The sequence below is a fragment of the Euprymna scolopes genome, chromosome 15 (assembly GCF_053919585.1).
Source record: "Euprymna scolopes isolate OS-2025 chromosome 15, ASM5391958v1, whole genome shotgun sequence".
Taxonomy (NCBI): domain Eukaryota; kingdom Metazoa; phylum Mollusca; class Cephalopoda; order Sepiida; family Sepiolidae; genus Euprymna; species Euprymna scolopes.
The window spans coordinates 113,555,644-113,565,643 of NC_136496.1; the positions used below are offsets into that span (position 1 = coordinate 113,555,644).

General features: G+C 32.3%; 1 protein-coding gene across 2 annotated transcripts in view; it reads right to left on the reverse strand.

Annotated features, from left to right (window-relative positions):
• The window catches only part of LOC145294077 (zinc finger protein 488-like), a 215,454-nt gene that overhangs the window by 137,974 nt on the left and 67,480 nt on the right, over nucleotides 1–10,000 (reverse strand). The window contains exon 1 of one of the 2 annotated variants that reach the window (XM_080141128.1): nucleotides 3,450–4,371. The exons of the other annotated variant lie outside the window; for it this stretch is intronic. The gene's annotated coding sequence lies outside the window, so the exon portion shown is untranslated. Of the gene's footprint in view, nucleotides 1–3,449; nucleotides 4,372–10,000 lie in introns of those variants that run through there. 2 annotated transcript variants of the gene reach the window in all.

Sequence of the window (10,000 nt, forward strand, 5' to 3'; positions counted from 1 at the left end):
AATCGCCATATATATTTTATAACTTACTAACTACCTCTACCTACGTATTGAGCACTTTTGAAGTAAATACTTAAAGTTTACGCATAAATTTATACTTTCGTATATTAATTTTATGTGAGTAAATGAAGTAGTTATATATATATATATATATATATATATATATATATAAATTTATTTATACAAACATTGATTACTACATATGTGCATACATGTTTCTGTAATCACCCGTTACTGGGAAGATTACGTCTTCAGGTCAAGGCTTAAATAAATTTGATATATCTGCTCTGTTTACTCATTGCGCACTTTTTGGTAGACACATGTTGTTTCATTGGATGTACTTCTAGGAAACTAAAATTTACTGACATAATATATATATATATATATATATATATATTCATGTGTATTTATATATGTATATTTATATATATTTATGGCAAATAAGCAATGCATAAACAGCTGTGTTTCATTTAACTAAGCTCTACTCACAGATTGCCACTAAACTATATTTGGATTTATGAAGCTCAATTAAACAATTTTAAATCACTTTTTCAAACATTAAATTCTTGAAATTTTCCACTTTATCTAAACTAGCAATTCTTCTAAAATTTTGTACTAATTATTTTGCTAGCTATTTCTTCAGCACACACAATTTTTTTTAAACATTACGAAATAAGGAAAATTTTTTTATCCCATATTAATATTGCGCTCAGTATTATGAAGATAAAATCTAATATGCCACTTACATTCTCTCTCACGCTCCCTACCTGTCTGTCTGTCTGTTACTCTCTCTATATATATATCGTGTAATATACGTAATATCGTAGAATATATATATATATATATATATATATATATATATATATATGAGAAAACGGGAATTTCTGTTATAGAAGGTTAAATTGAATAAAATATAGTTGATATCTATTATAACATTATATATATATATATATATATATATATATATATGTGCGTGTGTGAGTGTGTGTGTGGTGTGTGTGTCTATGTCTGTGCATGTATGCATATATGCGTGTGTGTGCGTGTGTGTGTGTATCTCAGATATTTAACAAAATTGTATGAAAAATAAGTCTCATTTCATGATAGGAAAACGCCTTTGCTTGAAAGCTAATTAATCTCTTCAAAACGCGGCATTAGTTTTCTTTAAAATATATAAAATTATATATATATATATATATATATATATATATATATATATATATATATATATATATATATATATGTATATATATTTATATATATATATATATATATATATATATATATATATATTCTGCGTGCGTGTATGTGTGCATAAAGAAAATGGAATGAAATATGAAATTATACATAAATATATATGCATGGAATCAAAAAGAATTTATTTTATTTTCTCTGTCTGCTTGTATTGCATTATATGCATAATGCCATATGGGGTAATAAAAAGGCTCTTATATATTTTTATGATATATATATTTTATGATATACATATATATATATATATATAAATATATATATATGCGCGTATGCGTATTTATGTGGACGCATATATATATATATATATATATATATATATATATATATATATGTATGGTTTGCACACACACACAAACAAACACACACAAACACACCCATACACACACAATATGTATTTATATAATCTATTCAAAATAATATTATTAATTCAGTGTGTGTCAATTTACATTACGGACCTTACTTTGTATGAGGAATATCCCCTAGAGAGGTCTTTAGTTTTTGTAACTGGCTGACCGAAACATAACCAGGAATGGGTAGCGATATATCAATGCTTATGTAAAACAGATACAAAATATATCTTCTATGTATGTATGCATGTATGTATGTATGCATGTATGTATGTATGTGTGTATGTGTGAGAGAATGTATAAGAGAAAAAAACCATATACATTTATTTATATATTATATATATATATATATATATATATATATATATATATATATATATATATGGCATGATGCATATAATGCAATACTAGAATTCCGTTTTCGAAAATAAGTGCTGTTTCCTGATGAGATCTCTAGTTGGTAAATACTAGTAGACCGAAACATGCTCATGACTGTGTAGCAACAAACTACTACTTATGGAAAGACAAATATATATATATATATATATATATATATATATATATATATATATATATGTTTTTATTCGTACTTATATTGGTCTCTCTATATTTCAGTCTGTTACACTTTTCTCGGAAAGCACTGGTCCCATCTTTTTAAAATGTTTGTGTGTGCCGTTGTTAAACTGCAGTGAACTAAGTATGTTGGTGTCAGTTCGATGCACAGGGATTAATAGAAATTAGTATTTAGCGCAAACATGAGCACAAATTTAACCATAAACATAAAATCTTCATTTTAAATCAATCAATTCTTTTAAATACAACATATTGTTTGGTATGCAATTTGAAGAAAACAAAAGCATTATATATATATATATATATATATATATATAAGTTTAGTGGTTACGGTTAAAGTCTGAAAATCAAAAATATAGACACATATATTCGAGTTAAGAATTTATTGTTTGACAACCACTAAACTTATCTATATTGCTCTATTCTTAAATATTGAGCTTCTCCTTTTTGGCTCGGATCATCCTGAAAGTATTACCTCAAGTAATATCTATCAGGATGTTCACCTGATTTTTAATCTGTGTCTTATATATATATATATATATATATATATATATATATATATATATATATATATATATATATATATATATATGTGTGTGTGTGTGTGTGTGTGTGTGTGTGTGTCTTTTATATATATATATGTCTTGTATATATATATATGTCTAGTATATATATGTCTAGTATATATATATATATATATGTATATATACATATATATATAGAGATTGAAACAAAAATGTGTCTATATATATATATATATATATATATATATATATATATACAACAATAAATACACACAAATATATATGTATATGTATACACACACACACACACACATATATATATATGTGTGTGTGTGTGTGTAGCTTGATCGATAAATATAGGTGTTTAATTATTAAATATCAATATCAATATAGCTAATATGATTATATAAATACATGTATAAGAAATGTTTTGAGAACAACAAACATGATAATCATTGAAATTAAAACGGTCGACGACGGTAGATTATAACGCCTGAAATGTAAATAAAACGTGAAGATATATATTGACGGACTTGACAGTATTTGCGGTGATAACCTTTTTTCCTTTCTCACAAAGTCAGCGGAAAATCGGTATATAATGCACTGAGTAAAACACAAGCAGCAACACACATACACATAGGCACATACACATAGGCACGCACACACCCATGCGTGTGCGCGCAAAAATCAACAAAAAGGGGAAAAAAGAAAAAACAAACACACACAAAATTAAAATAAGATATATTGGTATACATACTGTCAAATGAACCAGATGGTGGTGAATGATCGACAAATTTTTTAAGATACCCGTAATGCTCAGAAAAAAAAAAAGCCTTTGAGTATACGAGTTGCGTAGTGTTCCCAAATTCCTTCGTTTTGTTTTTTTCCTTATTTTTCCAATTCTTTCATCTCGTTTCACGTCGTATGTAGGTACTGGTAAGTATACTCCCCATTGTGTTTTATAGACGTATATAGGTAGATAAATTAATTTCAGTTTAGCAATCGCAGTCTGGCAATCTAATAAACTTGTCTCTTTCCGTTCTTCGGACTATCAAGTCTTTAAAATACAGCATATTGTTTTGTATGCAACTTGAAGAAAACAATATATATATATATATATATATATATATATATATATATATATATATATATATATATGTGTGTGTGTGTGTGTGTGTGTGTGTGTGTGTATCTCCGCCTTAAAAAAAACAAAACATTAATTGTTGAAAGTGCTTGTTGTAGGTTTACACGGCACGGAGCAAAAGTTTAATACGCTTGACGACTTCGAACTCACGTCTACTACTATAGTCGGTTTACCACAGCTTGATCTCTATATCTGCATGTATGTAAGTATGTGTATTGATAAACTGGAATGTTTCACGTGTTTGGCGTTGAAAAAAAAAATACTTTCTTGCTATATGCGTACGAGCAATATTTCTAAATTAACATCAGGTGTGCCAACAAAGACGAAATTTGTGTGAATATGCATTGAATATGTATATGTTTATTTATTTGTTTCTTTTGTTTGTAATACTTTTGAACAAAAAGCATTCTACCTAAATGCTAACCGGAAACAATTTTCGCTTTACCAATGATGCCGTCAGACAAGGAACGAAACATGTTTTAATATATTTAATATGTATATATATATGTTATTTTTGCGTGTATGTGTGTTCGTGTTTATATATATATATATATATATATATATATATATATATATATATATATTTAAATATGTATGAATAAAAAATCAATACAAAAAATATATGAATGTTTATATATTTTCTGTATTTATTTCCTGTGTGTTGACGTGTAGGATTACAGAAAATCTTTTGAAAAAAACAAGAATGTTTCCTTCAAAAGCACATAGTTTTCGACCGATCCTTCGATCTTCCTCAGGGTGAATATATATATATATATATATATATATATATTTATTTATTTACCGATGTATATTAGTATACGTGCGAAGAGATGCATTCCATGCTTAATTTAAAATTAGCAAAAAGCGAATAAAAACATAGAAAAATTTTCCTTTCTAAAGTATCCAGCATATAGCTATTTGAAATTACACTTGTTCGGTAATGGCGTCATAATCAAGTATTGTTATGATTTTAAAGAGATTTGTCTTTCGTGTTTTATTATTTTTTTTTTATCCTCCAAGATTATAATATAATAAAGGAATCACAGTTCCGCCTGCATTTAGTCCGTTTGCTCGTTGTTGCGGTGTTCCTCCGACGAGTCAAATTTTTTCATTGTTGACGAATAACATTTATACAATATCGATGCAAGACGCGAAAGGTTCTCTTGTCTTTAGGAATCAAGGTCCGTGCAGCGAAACAGTTTTGTAATCTCCGATATCGGATGTCCGAGTGAGTCTGGACGAAGTTGGACTGGTCAATCGGATCGTGATCGTCGACGGAACGATCCGCTTGTCTTTCTCTCTCTCTCTCTCTCTCTCTCTCTCTCTCTCTTTCTCTCTCTCTCTCTCTTGAAATGACGGCAACTAGCGAAGAAGCACTTGCGTATACTACAAGCCGACAAATAGTCGGAGTTCTTTTTTTTTGATGGACACACACACATACACACACGCGCGCAGACAGACGTGCGGGCAGAGTGACAGACGGAGAGAAGTGCTCAACCCTTCTCTCTCTTTCTTCCACCCTCTCCCTCTCTCTTTCTGTCTTAACACTGACGGCTGATTTCACTTCCAAGCTGCCAGTAAGGAGATGGGGGAGTTAGAAGAGGCCTCGAAAGAGAAGGATGAGGTGATTTGTTTGAGTGCTTAATATTGTTGGTTGATGGGAGAAGCGTGGAGGGTAGAGGTTGAAGTGAGAACGAAACCCGTTTGGGGTCGGGGTAGGCGTCAAATAATAAAAAATAAAGATAGAGAGTACAACAGAGAGAAAGAGAGAGAGATGAGAAGGGAGAGAGTGTGTGTTCTAGAAAGAAAGGGAGATGAAGATAATGTGTTGTGTCAGAGAGATAGAAAGAGAGAGAGTGAGTGTGTGAGAAAGAGAGGGAGAGAGGGGGAAGAGAGAGGGGGTAAGAATAAAAATTATTGTTATCGTTGTAAAACAAGGCGTGGTGGTGCGAGTTTTTTTTTGTGCGTGTCGACTGATACACGCAGAAAAGGCGGAAACGTGTGGTTAAAAACAACTAAACAATACCCCCCACACGTCAAAAAAATGATTGCCACCACAATCTCTCTCGCTCTCTCTCTCTATATCTCTCTCTGTCTCTCTAGCTCTCTCTTTCTCTCTCTCTCTCTCTCTCTCTTCGTTTTATCTCTATCTCTTCTCGCCTCAGTCCATCCTACTTCATACACGCACGTTGTCTGAGCAAACAAACAAAAAAATAACATCGCTATTGTAACCACCTACTTTTCGCGCCTACAATAAAACTCATATTTTCTCTTTTTCGGGGTCGGAGCAAGAGGAGAAAATTACTATTATTAAAAAAAAATCCGTGTAATTATTGAGATCAACACAGCAAGTGTTTTCTAAGCACCGATATTAAATACAATTGTAACTGTGCATTTTATAAGATTTATCGCCCTTTCCTTCACAATCCCCGTAGAACTACGAAATGATTCCGTTTTGAAGAGGTGCGACAAATCCGCACCGATAAAAAGCATTTCATTTTTAACTGTTGATTAACACATTTAAAAATCATATTATGTCGCTTGAATTCTACTGGCGATAACGTTAAGTAGATTTGCCCATAAAGTGAATGCGATACTTTGGTAATTGGTCATGGTTTAGGTTTAGAGAATAAATCAGGTGAATGACAGCCACCCCACATCCCACCAACACCGCCTGATTTTGGCCTTGTGTCACATCTTCATATTTTTATTAAAGAGATTAATTCATTGTAGATTTTTTAGGGAGGTTTTAGGTCAAATAAATCTTTCGTTGTTTGGCAAAGTGTAGTGTCTTTAGTCGCTGTTTGAGCAAAGTGTAGTGTCTGTTCTTATCTGTCCTCGGTCAGTGAAGAAGAAATCGTTCTAGATTGAAACAATTTTTTTATTTTTTTGTTCCAAACCAAATTGGGTATGTTTGATCTGGCAGAACGGTGGTTCATTAAAATTGTGGGGTCTGCGTCGCGCCTGGTCCACAAAGTATGGAAATAAAAAATTTAAAAATAAAAAAAAGGTTTACAAGTGTTTTTGATATAGATGTACATAAGAATACTTTGATAAGTATGTTTTAACTTAAATAGGGATGTTATAATAAAATTGTGGGATAATCGTTCGCGCTTGGCCTCCATAGAATGGAAGTAGGCACAAACTTTAATAAAGACTTTTCATATCTATCTGCGTAAGTATACTTTGATAATTATGTTTCAGTTTGAAGAAATATGGTATAATAAAATTATAGGGTGTTCGTTTGCACCTGATCTTCATAGAATGGAAATATGTCACAAAGTTTAACAAGGTTTTTTTTTAATATAGATCCACAGAATATTGTGATAAGTGTTTCAGTGGGAACAGGTATGGTATAATAAATTATGGGGTTTATTTATTTTATTTTTACTTTCATCATATTTTGCTTTGGTTTTGATATCCCCAAAAGTCAACCCAAATTTACAACCCTTCCTTTTCATAACCTATCATACTTTCATAAATCAGAGTCCATTTTCTGTAGGCTGTTTTTGAACCCAGTCAACGACGGGTACATTTGCTAATATATATATATATATATATATATATATATATATATATATATATATATATATATATATATACTTATTCTTCAGAATAGTATAATGCAATAGATCTACTGGTTTGAAAATTTACTGATTATTGGTCTTACAAAATATTATTGCTCTAATATTTTATAAAGAAAATCCCAGCTAAATAAATATTGCTGAATATACCAAATAGAGCCAATAAATCACAAATTAGTAATTTAAATTCTATGATTTGAAATGTTTAAGTTTCAAATCTAGAATTTGTTTCAAAAAGCATATCTCCTTAACCTATAGGTTTTCGATGTCTACCCATCTCCTCAGTGGAGGAAATATTAGCAAATTATAATGGTTTATACCTAATTTGCTAAATACAATAAACGTAGAACACCACAATTAAAAGTTTGTAAAGTTTTTAAAACATAGAGTGAGGGAAATAATATATTTGTTCACAATGAAAAGGATATTGAATTTCGTACCCAAATTGTATGGTAAAATCCGAATTGACAGTCTTTGGTAGACATCGAAAACCTATAGGTTAAGGAGATATACCTTTGAAGAGTATTTTTTGTTTTACATATAATAAAAGTTCTACGAGGGGCGTGCAATAAGTAATGCCCCTGACCCACTTATCATAGCAGTAGAGCAAGGAAACATGGCACAGTTATTAGTCTTTCTCTAAATAGGAACCACCCAGAGTTATGCATTTCTCCCATCGTTTGATGCAGGTCTGGAGACCGTTTTTGTAGAACACTCCAGGTTGGTCCTCCAACCACGACGTGATTTCAGAAATCAAGGCTGCATCATCTGGGAAACGCTTTCCTTTAAAAAAAAACTTCATGGCTGGGAAGAGGTGAAAGTCAGAGGGTGTAAGGTCAGGAGAGTAGGGAGTATGATGGAGGATTTCATAACCACACGCCCGTGCTTCTGATCTGGCGACATGCGAGTTGTGGACCGGAGCGTTGTCCTGCAGGAGGAAGATACCTTCGCTGATCCTGCCCCGCCTCTTGATTTTGATAGCTTTCTTAATTTCCTCAAAAGTGAAGCATAATAGGCTCCTGTAATTGTGGTACCCTTTGCCAGGAAATCTGTCATCTCTACTTTGTCCTGGTCCCAGAAGACTGTGAGCATGACCTTGTCAGCGGAGAGCTGCACCCTTGCCTTCTTTGGAGGTGGTGAGTCCAAGTGCTTCCACTGCATTGCATTGACTGGGCTTTGGTCTCTGGATCATAGTGATGAACCCAGGTTTCATCCTGTGTAATCAGTCTTTTGAAAAAATTTGACTCATCTTCTTGGCACACTCCAAATTCATCCTCGGGCACTCGACGCGTTCTCGCTTCTGGAATGGTGTGAGCAACCTGGGAATCCATCTGGCAGATACCTTATGCATATGCAAATGGTCATGAATGATAGTTTCCACAGATCCTGTACTAATTTTGACATCTTGGGCTATTTGACGAATAGTAATGCGCTGATCTTCCAAAATTGCAGCCTCAACTTGACGGACAGATGCCTCATCAATGGCAGAAGGGGGGCGACCAGGTTTGGGAGCTGTTTCCACAGACTTCCGTCCATGTGTGAATTCACGATGCCAACGTTTTACAAGGTCATATGATGGGGCATTATCACCATAAGTTTCTTTCATTTCATCAAAAGTCTCCTATGGTGTGCGTCCTTTCAAATACAAAAACCGGATCACTGCTCAACATTCAACAGACTCCATTTCACACCTAATCCGTTCAAACACCTGTAAAACAGAAACCACAATTAGTTCAGAGTTGTAATTTGCCACATAACCCGTACAGATATAAATCATTACACATGCAGAATTTCAGCTAGATCATACAACTGGAAGTGGGCCAGAGGCATTACTTATTGCACGCCCCTCGTCTCGTAGATTTGAAATTTAAACATTTCACATCATAGAATTTAAATTACTTCTTTATGATATCACCTTGTCAGTGTGTGTGGTGCAAAATGTTTCTAAAAAGGTCCTCTCTAAATATTGGTTTACGGAGCTGGAAGTTGGTAAATAGGGTATTTTAACCTGTACCACACTTTCAATTTCGTTTTCAACTGGTAAAATGGCCGCTGAGAGGTAAAAAGAAAATAACATTTACTTTGGCCTGTCGCAAGTTTCTACATGTTTTTTTCCTACGCCTGCGCTAATTAAAAGTTATAGATTAAACAACATTGTTTTTTTTTGTCTTTGTACGATTATGAACTTAGGCCTTACGCTAGAGAATAAGGCTGGAGAGTTATATATTTTGGTTTCGATCCTAGCTAATATCACGCAATCTGTTTTTTTACTGTTAAAATCACTACTATATATTAGGTACAACATAATATGCAATAAAGGATTGGCTCTGTAATAATAAATACGTACGACAGAGCAACGCAGGGCGGATCACTAGTAACTAATATTTTTAAGATTATAAAAAATAATGTTTAAAATATCTTTTTTTTTCTCGTGAATATTATTATTAAAAAGAAAAATATCCCTCCCCTCTAAAAAAAGAATATGAATTGATTTTGGTTGATACTTTTTTTTTAAGACGTAAGATAACAGAATCCAAAGAGTTAAGGAGAATGAGAGATTTACATTTTACGTGGTCAATA